Source organism: Homarus americanus, unplaced genomic scaffold, assembly GCF_018991925.1.
Source record: "Homarus americanus isolate GMGI-L3 unplaced genomic scaffold, GMGI_Hamer_2.0 scaffold30535, whole genome shotgun sequence".
NCBI classification, from domain to species: Eukaryota; Metazoa; Arthropoda; class Malacostraca; order Decapoda; family Nephropidae; genus Homarus; species Homarus americanus.
In genome coordinates, this window is record NW_024732440.1 from 10,766,732 (window position 1) to 10,779,915 (window position 13,184).

Genomic DNA, 13,184 nt, shown 5'->3' on the forward strand with positions numbered 1-13,184 from the left:
CTTATTGCACAACAATCGGTGAACATAATATCTCGGTCGTTCCTTCTTACAATATCCTTAACATCAGACTGTTCCACTGGTGGCGGCTTGTAGCACCGTCGGTTATCATACATAGTAGCACCATCACCCAACACCTGTTACACTCCATACCTGCAAGTATGTGACTCCTTGTGACTTTTAGGTATACACAACGGGCCCCTCGTTCGCACACCATCCTCCGGTGGGTATTAAAGACCAGGCTACCTAGGAACATACCAGCACTATTTCTCGCCTGGTATTATACGGTGCGGCAAGTGACGACCGCAGTTTCTCTGTCTCCTTGGTTGTGATGATTCTGCATGTGGAGTGGTGCGCTGGGAATCCACCGGTTCATAGTGGACTGGTATGGTAGGGTAATTCCCCCTGGTGTAACGCTCAAGGACAATGGCGGCCGGGCGGCAAGATACCCCAACCACGTGGCACCTGTGGTGGCGGCAGAACAGGAAAAGACTAAGCAATAATGCCTGACGGGCGGTTATCCATCCCTTAACACATCCCTATCACATATATATCAGGCAGCTTTAAACTGTAGTAACTGTTATTTATCAACCTTAATTGTAGGGCGGGATATAGCCCGCTAGGACCTTGACCTGTGGTGACAGCAGAACGGGAAAAAGACTAAGGCCGGCACCGCTCCTCGTCATAGGCCTACGGTTTCAATCCTCAATTTACATTTTTTGTTTCTTATGGTTCTCACCTGAACACTTTACGGTATATTCACTCATTTTCTTATAAACACATATATTAATCTAACTTATACACTAAGGTCAGGTCTTGGTTTGCCAGTGCTTGGTTGAAATGCCACTGGAAGTTTTAATATCAACAGGCATCTGAGGCGGGTACATGACGCGCCCAGCAAACAAAAAGCCGAATGATCATGGCGGGGTGTATCAACTTCGCAAAAGCTATGTGGGGGATCCTCCTCTCACACAGTGCACTATTTGAGCAGACCCTCAGATTCTCTGATCACTGTACACTGTCATGTGGGTATATGTCACGTGAGGCTACAGGGTGTATTAAATTCATACCGACGCATACACGACAATTTCCTTTCCAGTATAGTTTCTAGATCACTGTCAACACCTCCATAGTTCTGATACATTTATCCTTTTCAGATCATTGTTCTCATGTATTTTCATATGATATCTGTTGGAGTTAGGTTCGCTACACGCTCACAGACGTAAATAGTATGACCTTCAAGCCCTGCTCCACACTTAAGTGCGCGTACCCTAGTCCGGCAACTTCAGACTTTAACATTCATCTTATATGCCTACCCTGAGTGATCCTTAATGCTATGAATACATACACTTGATATGATATAATTATACCTGGGTACAATACCACACACATGGTCTAGGAACCTTGATGGTGGGATTGTCCTTTCTCAATGTTTCCCGTTTTCTGGGGTTCTACAAGCGCTGTGCATTTGAGATGTTATTATTATTATTATTGTGTGTGTGTGTGTGTGTGTAGTATTATTTTTACTAATATTATTTTATTAATATCATTTTATTATTTTTATTTTATTAATTTGCTAGTAATTTTATTAATTGTTGTAATTATTTTAATATAATAGATATTGTCATGATAATTATTATTTATTATTATATCTTTGCCCCCAAAGCTGATGTGGGTCAGTGAAGCCTGTGCAGGTGGGCTAATACCCGTAAAAAAAAAAAAAAAAAATATATATATATATATATATATATATATATATATATATATATATATATATATATATATATATATATATATATATATATATATAAATATGTAATGAGACAAATCTCACACATGAAGAAGATTGATTACATATATATAGGTAGAATATTTAATGAAAGTAAAAAAGAGAGGAAGATTTTTGGTAGCGTGGCGTGATAGTTATTTACACTTATAGAAGTATCTTATACGTCAATACATCTATTCGTCTTAAGGGGAGACTTCTCAAACACAGCCGTTACAACTCTTTGTGTAGTACGAACATGACATGGACACATTAATAACACCTTCTATTAGCGTTACTAGGACATTATATTCACGTTACTAGACACTCTATTACCGGACACGAACATGGAAATGAATACACTTCCCAAATAAATTAACTCATCCGCTTAGAGCTCTGACAAACACTCCGTGACCTAGAGAGAGCCCTAGCAGGTGGTCCTGGGTTGTCTCTATGAGAACTGCTTAGCTGGGCACGGAGGAAGTCTCGGTCCTGACCGGGCGACTGAGCGACCGGAGGCAGCACTGCCTCGGCCTGACTTCTCGAGCAGGACTGGGGCGTGGCTGGTCCTTGGATTTACAAGACACACTCTCTCTCTCTGTCCCTCTCTGGCTCTCTCTCCTGCGTATCTCTCGGCTGAGGAGGACTAGGCGTCCTATATATTGGGAGGCGAGCCGTCAGGTTGAGCTGGTCGGGGGGTGGGCGGCGAAGGGGTCTCCTTGCTGACCTGGCCAATGTGAGGTCAGGTCAGACTTTTCAGATGTAGGTTATTGTGTATTTTGGGAGAGAGTCGGCAGTGCCTTCTTACATGTTTGTTGTGGTGCCGTGTCACATGGGAGAGGAGCCTGGCTGGATTTATAACCCTTAGTCAACCCGTGAGGAGTTACCCTACACTTGACCTCCTAATGTCGAGGTCCAAGACTGGACTGTCTCTCTCTGAGATATGCGGTCTGACAACCCCATCACTACAATATATATATAAATATATATATATATATATATATAAAACTAAAAAACTAATAATAAATAAATAAAATAAATAAATACACTTATTGGAAGTGACCATATAGTAACATTCTGAGATGTTCTTAATATTACCACTGTAGGTTTCGTGATATTATGTTGTCTAGCACTCAGGATGGATGGAAACTCTAAGGTGGTGATTTCTTATATAATATAAGTTATATGGTAGACAGTCTGGTGCTGGAGATGCCGTGTGGTGAGGAGGCTGCTCAGTAGACACGTTCGGTGAAGTAGCGTGCTGAAGGAAATAGATGTGCAGGAACTTCGCAATTAGAAAGATGTTGCCTGTTGCTGGCCTCCAGGTTGAATGAGAGCTGGACAGCGAGGAAGCTTGCTTGGAGGAAGTGTTGCGTGTTCAGGAGCGTAGAGTAGAATAAAGAGCTGGTTGGTGGGGCGGCTCAGAAAGGACAGCTGGTGGGTCGCCATGCTCGCCTCGCGAGAGCGGGACCGCCAGGCAGGCGGAGAAGTGAGGGCCGCCAGGCAGCGGAGGAGGAAGTGTTGCGTGTTCAGGAACGAGGCCAGAATGAATCTCAATGGAGACAGAGCTTATATACACAGCAGCCAAGTAAATCAATGGGGAATCGCCGGTTTTCTTGACTCCGTTGCTAGGATACTGTGGCATCTGGTGACGCCCCCCCCTGGGCCGCTCGTTTGGTTGCTAGGGAAGACGTAGCAGGTGGCTGGTTGCTAGGATACTGTGGCATTGGAATGCGGCTACTCAGTTGTAGGGGAGACGTCCACTACAATGCTCCCCCTTCCCTCCAGGCGGTGTAGGAGACTTGTTGTCTGCAGAGTTGCTTAGCACATGTGAGGCAGAATGGGCGGTGCATGCCTCATGTGAGACAACGGCGATGGCGTGGATGAGCCTGTCGCTGGATACAACTGTCTAGATACACACTATCTGTGGGAGGAGAGAGGGAGAAAAAGGGTGTTTGGAGGCGATGAATGTTGTGCTTCCCTCATGACAGGTACAGAGTCATCAGATGCGCCTGCTGGGGTGTGTGGGCCTGGGTCAGGAGCAAGGGCTGCGTCAGCAGAAGCGGATGAGGGCTCGTGACAGCAGCTGGGTCCACGACAGCAGCAGGGTGCAGGACATTAGCAGGGAGTACCTGAGGGAGAAAAGAGGGGTGTGTGGGTCCTCACTCAGGAACAGAGGCCACGTCAGGGGCGGTAGGGGTTACTGCTGGGCCGGGGTCGGCGTCTGAGGCAGGACGGGTGTGCTGGGGTCGTCAGATGCGCCTGCTGGGGTGTGTGGGCCTGGGTCAGGAGCAAGGGCTGCGTCAGCAGAAGCGGATGAGGGCTCGTGACAGCAGCTGGGTCCACGACAGCAGCAGGGTGCAGGACATTAGCAGGGAGTACCTGAGGGAGAAAAGAGGGGTGTGTGGGTCCGCACTCAGGAACAGAGGCCGCATCAGGGGCGGCAGGGGTTACTGCTGGGCCGGGGTCGGCGTCTGAGGCAGGACGGGTGTGCTGGGGTCGGTAGGACGTGGTGCTTGGGGCAGGAAGAGGAGCTGGTGTCTGCTTAGAGTAGCAGAGCTGCTCTAGGGTGTCTAACCTGCGGTGTAGAGACAGTAGTTGTAAAGCCGATGAGAGCTGCTTCTATGTGGATAAGCCAGTCTTCCATGCTGCTTGATGGTGGGAGCGTAATCAGTTTCTCCTCCATCCTGTGTGCGTGCGAACCTCTGGGAGTCACCATTTGTAGGGTTTCGTGATATTATGTTGTCTAGCACTCAGGATGGATGGAAACTCTAAGGTGGTGGTTTTCTTATATAATATAAGTTATATGGTAGACAGTCTGGTGCTGGAGATGCCGTGTGGTGAGGAGCTGCTCAGTAGACACGTTCGGTGAGTAGAGTGCTGAAGGAAGTAGATGTGCAGGAGCTTCGTTAGAGAAGATGTTGCCTGTTGCTGGCCTCCAGGTTGAATGAGTGCTGGACAGCGAGGAGCTTGCTTGGAGGAGGTGTTGCGTGTTCAGGAACGTAGAGTAGAATAAGAGAGCTGGTTGGTGAGGACGCTCAGAGAAGGACAGCTGGTGGGTCGCCATGCTCGCCGGCGGGAGAGAGGGCCGCCAGGCAGCGGCGGAGGAGGAGGTGTTGCGTGTTCAGGAACCGAGGCCAGAATGAATCTCAATGGAGAGACAGAGCTTATATACACAGCAGCCGAAAGTAAATCCGGCAGAAGACGTAGCAGGTGGCTGGTTGCTAGGATACCGTGGCATTGGAATGCGGCTACGCAGTTGTATGGGAGACGTCCACTACACCACCATACTATTGTACTATTCCAGATGATACTAAATGTTACATAATACTTCCTTGAGATAAAGGTATAGTATATACCAGGTGCCTCAAAGAGAACTCAGGTGCTCAACTGGCTCAGCCATGTTAATATTGTTATTATTATCCACTCTGAATCTGTAATTTTTCTGGCTAAATAAACTGTTTCAATTCTGTTTCAATTCAAATTTTTATGACGAATTAAACAATTAATATAGTGATTACATTTTATTTTAGGGTTAAACAAGGTAACCTCTTATATTGTTTTTCTTTAGATGAAACAAAACGACTTATGACTGTATAAGATGAAACATTTGTTATTCTACCATAAACACAATTGGCAACTCAGAATATCAAGCAATCAGCTTCAGAGATTAGAGAATCCGAGTTCAGACCTCCCTCAGTCACCGTGGATGCTTGTACCTCTGCGGTACCTTTCTGGTCATACGACTCACTTAGACACTTTGAAGTAAGTGTACTGTAATTTTTTTTAGTAGTTTAGTTTTTTGTACCAATCTTATAATAATAATAACCTTGGGACAGATATGTACCTCTCCTACTTTTTATATATGTAGTACTGTATTGTGTTGGAGTGCATCAACACACAAGTCGTAATATGGGACTGTCACGTCAAGGTCACAAAAGATAGGTGGTGCCATATGGTGGGTCATTCATTAACTAAGCTATTTCTCTAACTACTGGGAATGTGATAGTAGTTCACCATAAATTACAGCGGAGGCAAGGGAGAAATTAGAATGTATAATTAAGGTTAATTAAAATGTTAGCATATTTTGTAAATTATATTTCGTTTGTCCACTTGATCATTAAGAAGCAATTATCAGAGTAATAATAAAGATTATTATTATTATTATTATTATTATTATTATTATTAAGCCGACAATTAGAAGTCCATCACATGGTAAACTGGTGGGCTTAAGGCTGAGGAGATACGTACAGAGTCTGGTCCCCCCCCACCCCCCCTAACTCCACAACAGCGACAGTCATAAGGTGTCCAAGGAATCAGGTGCTGAAGCGTCACCAGGAAGTCTGTTGACATGCAATTACTGCAGGGCGACGTCGGATATACTGTAGATTGTGATGGTCTGAGCGATCCAACGTTTAGGACGATACAGAATGCGGTAAAGCAGGAAGGCTGTTGCTGGTATTGCCCTGACTTAACAGACAAAGTGAAAGAGGCGATTGTAAGCAATCGGGAAACGAGTTTCCTAGGGACGAAAATAGATAAAGCTGGATCCTTGCTGGTTGCCATACTAGAGCAAATTGGGAAAGAGATCCTTGCTAAGTTGGTTGCTAAGAGCAGTTATGCTCAGACCTTAACAGGGCCACGGGAGGTGGCAGAGAACAATGCAGGGTCCGAACAAGTTCTACAGCAGCTTGGGACTCTGAAGAAGTGTGTCAAAGAGATGGCAACTAGCAGACATACTGTTGGGGGAGATGAGGTACATCAGAAGCATTTCGAGCGCAGGAGCAACATAATAGTTTTTGGAGTCCCTGAAAGTCAGTCGGAGGAAGCTGAGAGCAGGAAAACACACGATATGTTGCAGTTTGAGAATATTTGTATAGAGGTTCCGCACATATCTGCCCCCCCTCAGGATGTGAGGAGGCTGGAACAAAAGCAGGAGGACAAGCCTCGCCCCCTCAGGCTCACACTAGTGAGTGAGGAGAGGAAATGGCACGCAAAAAACTTAGCAGGGAGCGAGGCATTTCGGAATGTATTCATTCACCCAGATCGCACTGTAATACAGAGGGAACAGCACAAGAAGCTCCTGCAGGGATTGAAGCACAGGAAGGAGGAGTCGAGGAGGAACGGGGACGGATGTACATGGATTATATCCAGGGGGAGGGTAGTGGAAGCAAGAGCACATCCCAAAGCCAGGGGAAAGCAGTACACCCTCCACCCGCTCTACAGTACCTCCCACCCAGGAGGAGGCGAGCGCCGTGTAAACAATGACATTTCTAACCACACACCACTGAAGGCACACCAACCCGATATAATGGGTGTTGTAGAACTGTTGTACAAGAACAAGAGAATCGACTCAGAGGAATGTGAGTTCAGTGTTGACGTTATGACTTATTTACGAACCTTTCTCGAGAAACTTGCAAGAGGGGTTGTGGTTATCTATGCAAGGCAAGACCTTAAAGCCAGCCAGGCGAGGGTACAGGGAGAGGAAGTTTTTGAAGAGTCAAAGTGGTGGAAAATTAAACTAAAGGGAGGGGACTTGCTTTTTGGCGGGTGTATCTACAGATCCCCAAACTGTGGTCCATTAAATCAAAGGAACTTAAGAACTTTAATAGACAACGCGGCGATGCTCAACCCTAGCCACATCCTTATCACGGGGGACTTTAACTATGGCGACATCGACTGGAGAAACGAGTTCACCCCCAAGTGACTTGAATAACCCTGCTACTCTTTTTGTAGAAACTCTGAGAGATAATTTTCTGTTCCAACATGTTAGAGACCCGACACATTACAGAGGGGAGCAAACACCCAAGCCACTAGACCTCTTCATAACAAACGAGGAAGGTATGGTGGCCAAACTGGAACACCTTGCCCCAGTTGGCACCAGTCACCATATAGTGTTGTCATTCAGATTTAACTGTTACCTAGTTCAGGAGAAGGCCAGGCCAAGGTGCAAATATTACAGAGGATATTACAACGGAATGAGGGAAGAGATGAGGAGTATCCACTGGCCTGACTCATTAAGACACACGAACGCAGACACTACGCTGAATATCATAACTAGTAAAGTGACCTATTTGATCGATAAATACATACCCAAGACCAAACCCAGTGCCTCTAGGAATACGAGGGGATCCCTACACATGAACCATGCGGAAGTCGACAAAGTTAAGAAGAAAACCCAGAAATTCAAGACGTGGGTTGGGTCAAATGATGAGCAGGACAGGAGGATGTATGCAAGAGCCAGAAACCAAGCAAAATTAGAAAGTAGAAGGGCTGAAAAGGAGTTCCCGAGGCTGGTTGCAAGCGAGGTCAAGTCAAACCCAAAAGGGTTTTACCGCTATGCAAAATCGAAATTAAAAACGCGAATAGGAGAATCAGACCTGAGGCTTGAAGATGGTAGTTACACAGATTCTGACCAGGATAAAACTGAGGCATTGAACAGTTTCTTTTCCTCGGTGTTCACAAGAGAGAATGCGATTAACCTTCCTGCGTTTGAGGACAGACGGTTCGACACAGCACTGACCCACATTGTGTTCACAGAAGAGGGTATTGTATTAGATATAAACTGTCAAAGCTAAAGGTCCATAAGAGTCCCAGCCCTGTCATGGTGCATCCTAGAGTGCTAAAAGAGTTGAACAGCTAGCTTGCCGAGCCCCTGAAGATCCTGTTTTGTAAATGCCTGGATGAACAAATGGTCCCCAGTGAATGGAAATTGGCTTATGTGAGTCCTATCTTCAAGAAGGGCGATCGTCACTCCACGAACAATTATAGACAGGTGAGCCTGACCAGCATAATATATAAAGTACTTGAGAGTATTATCAGAGATGGAACATCTACTACGAAACAACCTTGTAAAGGATTACCAACACGGTTTTATGCCGGGGCGCTCCTCCTTAACACAATTGCTCAAGGTATTGGATATTTAGACCCATATTCTGAAACGGGGTGGTAATATCGACAATATTTATCTAGATTTTGCCAAGGCTTTCGACAGTGTACCCCACGAAAGGCTGAAAATCAAACTGGAAGGGTACGGAATTCGGGGAAATGTCCTAGCGTGGATAAAAGACTTTCTACATGACTACAAGCAGTGTGTGGTGATTAATGGCATGAAATCATCATCCTTACCTGTCACAAGCGGGGTACCACAGGGCAGTGCATTGGGCCCGCTGTTGTTTGCTTGTTTCATAAATGAAATGCCTGACGTTGTACTCTCCTCCATACAAATGTTTGCCGATGTCGCCAAGTTATTTCGGGAAATCAAGAACCAAGCGGACTGTGAAGAGCTGCAGAATGGTCGAAGAAATGGCTGCTGAGATTCAATGTCACGAAGTGTAAGATGATGCACCTGGGGCGTACCAACGGTAAGGAGACGTATCATAGGTCCCAACGGGATGAAGAAACTGCACTATTTGAGACTGAATGTGAGAAGGACCTAGGTGTGTATGTTGATAATGAGCTGAAGTTCTAGGGCCATTGCGAGAAGAAGGTAAATCGGGCAAATAAATTATTGGGTCTTATAAGAAGGTCGTTCAGATATCTAGATGGTCCGTCCCTCGTAACGATCTTCAAGAGTGAAGTGCTTCCCCATCTGGAGTACTGTCACCCCGTCTGGTCCCCGAGATATGCTAGGGTCTGTCAGTTGGTTGAAAATGTTCAAAGGAGGGCCACAAGACTGGTGCCTGCCCTTCGGCACCTCAGCTACCTTGAGAGGTTGGAGCGCCTGAACTTGCCTAGCTTATACTACAGACGGGCAAGGGATGACCTAATAGAGGTGTATAAGCATGTCAAGGGGCACTACTCAGTCGAGTGTCCTTACTTGGAGCTGGCGGACGCTCGCCCCACAGGGTGTCAGAGCTCAAGATTGAAGAACCCGCATGTCCAGAACACTCTGAGGGCAAGCTTTTTCGGAGTAAGGGTTGTGAACTCTTCGAACAATATGCCAGAAAGCGTTGTGACGGCACCGAGAGTGAGCTCTTTCAAGATAATACTTGACCAACACTGGAGCAGGTTCAGGTACATTCAGGAGCCGGTGCATGCCCAGTACTTGCCAACAGTGCGTAACAGAGACGTGACCGATCGCCCAAGCGGCTAACAAGCCGATGAGTGGTGAAGAGGATAAAATTAAAAGTAAAATTTGGAGCTGGAAACATTACAATACTCTTAAGTTTTGCATGAATTGGTTGTACCTGACCTTGACCCACAACGTATCCCAAGTATTCTACAGTAGCTTTTATAAAATCACTTTTCATCAAATTTACAGTGAGATTTGCTTTATTCAATCTATCAAACACTTCTCTACTTAGACAAACGTGATCTTTCCATTCCTCAGAATATAATATAATATCATCAATATATACAGAACAACCATTAACATCACGCAATACTTCATTCACTAATCTCTGAAAACAACTTCCACTGTTTTTTACTCCAAATGGTAACACTTTATACTGATACAGTCCATCGATTGTAACAAAAGCCGAGATTGCTTTCGCCCTCCCAATCAAACCCATCTGGCAAAACCCTTTCAGCAGATCAAATTTACTAAAAAAATCTAGCATCTCCAACCTGGTCAATACAATCATCAATCCTAGGAATAGGATAAGAATCAGTTTTAGTTTTATTATTTATCTCTCTATAATCTGTGCAAAATCTATAGGAAACACCACCAGGCTTAAGAACTAGAACACAAGGCTAACTCCATGGACGGTTACTGGGTTTAATCAAGTCATTCTCAAGCACATATTCAATTTCTTTCTTCATAATTTCTCTCTTTCTCGGATTTACTCTATATGGATGTTGCTTAATAGGGGATACACTCTCTACCTTTATATTGTGAGTTACAACATTAGTTCTCCTGGGAGCATCAGGAAATAAAGATCTATATTCAATAACAATATCTATAATTTCACATTTTTTATCATGGTCTCCTCTTCTGTATATATTAGCCTTCTCAAGTATTTCTCCTTAGTCTGTAAATTACACGAAAGCGCTTGGGAACTTCGTTCTTTATTTTTTTTGGTTATCAGCATATATATATATATCTTGATAAAATCACACGGGAAAAAGGGAAACAACGGAGCCCCGTTGTTTCCCTTTTCCCGTGTGATTTTATCAAGATTTATCTTATCCACGTTTTCATTGTGGATCTACATGAAATATATATATATATATATATATATATATATATATATATATATATATATATATATATATATATATATATATATATATATATATATATATATATATATATATATATATATATATATATATATATATATATATATATATATATATATATATATATTTGTAGTTTTGGCCATTTCTCATGATAAACATATCAAGGAATGGTATTGTAGGGGTATCGAGATATTAATGTGTCTAGCACTCAGGATGGAAGGAAACTCTAATGTGGTTTTCTTGTATAATATATGTTATATGAAGACAGTCTGGTGCTGGAGATGCCGTGTGGTGGGGAGCTGCTCAGTAGAAGACGTTCGGTGAGTAGCGTGTTGAAGGAGGTAGATGTGCAGGAACTTCGTTAGAGAAGATGTTGCCTGTTGCTGGCCTCCTGATTGAATGAATGCTGGACAGCTGGGAGCTTGCTGGAGGAGATGTTGCTTGTTCAGGAAAATGGGCAGAATGAGAGTTGGTTGGTGAGGAAGCTCAGAGGACGGCTGGTGGGTCGCCATGCTCGCTGGCGGGAGCGAGGGCCGCCAGGCAGGCGAGGAGAAGCGATCAGCAGCCAGGCAGCGGCGGAGGAGGAGGAGGTGTTGCTTGTTCAAGAAGAATGGTCAGAATGAATTCTCAATGGAGAGACAGAGCTTATATACCCAGCAGCCGCTATGAGTCATGTTGGGAAAACCCGAGAAGTCGCCGGTGAATAGTTTCGTTGCTAGGCAACGGCACGTTGGAATGTGATAGCAGGTGGTGACGCCGCTACGCAGTTTGTAGGGGAGACGTCCACTACAGTATGCTTATCAATGAGAAATTGCCAAAACTACAAATTTAAGGTATACAGAAAGCCCACACAGGTAGACAGTTTCATACACTTTTTATCGAATCACCTGGAGTCTACCAAAATGTCAGTTTTTTCTGCTATGTTCTTAAGATGTCTGCGTATTTGTGACTCTGAATTTATTGACGATGAATTGAAACACATTCGTTCCATTGCACAAAAGCTCGGGTACCCTTCTGTGTTTGTTGATCGTTGTTTTAAAGGGCTAAAAAATTCTTTCATTCCTCTCAAACCAGGCAAATTCCTACACTTAAGAATATTTTGACTCTGCCCTATTGTAATGAATTTGTCCCGTTAGTTCGGTCCCTCAAGCTACTAAATATTAATGCTGTTTTCAAGTATGACTCAACCATTACTAATATGTTAATAAGAAATAGCCCAAGCTTGAATGTAAATGGAAGTATTTATTGTATTCCATGGCAAATGTAATTGTAATTATGTAGGACAGACAGGAAAAACTTGTACATGCCATTACTCAAATTCATGTATTAAACATACGGAAGCATTCAACATGAATTTGAGTAATGGCATGTACAAGCTGGACAATTTTTTAATTAAGAAGATTTGTAACCAGGTGAGAAGGTCGGGTCACCTTACCATCTGACCTGACCACCAACCATTGTGTGCTATTTAAAGATTAGTAGGGTCATTACCTAATACCTGACCATTGTGGACCTGGTCTCACCCTCCTCTGTATATATACACCTTGGTTTGTATTTCACTTTAGTCTGTACTCACCCCTGAAGATGTGAATTACACGAAAGCGCTTGGGAACTTCGTGTCTTCTTCTTTCCTTGTGGTTATCAGCATATATATATATATATATATATATATATATATATATATATATATATATATATATATATATATATATATATATATATATATATATATATATATATATATATATATATATATATATGCATATATATATATATATATATATATATATATATATATATATATATATATATATATATATATATATATATATATATATACTCAATCACCAGCCAGGACTCAAACCCTAATTCAGGAAAGCGCTAATGACTATGATTATATGTTCATGTGCTATATGGACTAAAAAAATATATATGGTACCTGTGTTTCATACCAGCTGGATTCGGTAAAATGCTACTGACATCCACATAAGCGGCACGGCAGTTCCCAGTGAGGTTCACCGCCATCAGCTCGATGAACAGGCTTGTGAAATATAAATAGTCTACAACTGCTTTTAGTGTCCTTGTGGCATGGTCGGAATCGCCTGGTCCCACACAGTAGGTCGAGGGTTCGAGTCCTGGCTGGAGAGGTTGTTGATTATATGTTCAAAGTCCGTGTGTTATATAGACTGAAAATGAAATATATATATATATATATATATATATATATATATATATATTA

The 13,184-nt window shown here is 43.4% G+C and overlaps 1 protein-coding gene across 1 annotated transcript in view; it reads left to right on the forward strand.

Moving 5' to 3' along the window:
- Window positions 1-5,455: 5,455 nt before the first annotated feature.
- Window positions 5,456-13,184, forward strand: part of LOC121868819 (probable cytochrome P450 49a1) — a 65,621-nt gene continuing 57,892 nt past the window's right edge. Inside the window, exon 1 of the mRNA XM_042369779.1 lies at window positions 5,456-5,527. The gene's annotated coding sequence lies outside the window, so the exon portion shown is untranslated. The remainder of the gene's footprint in view (window positions 5,528-13,184) is intronic.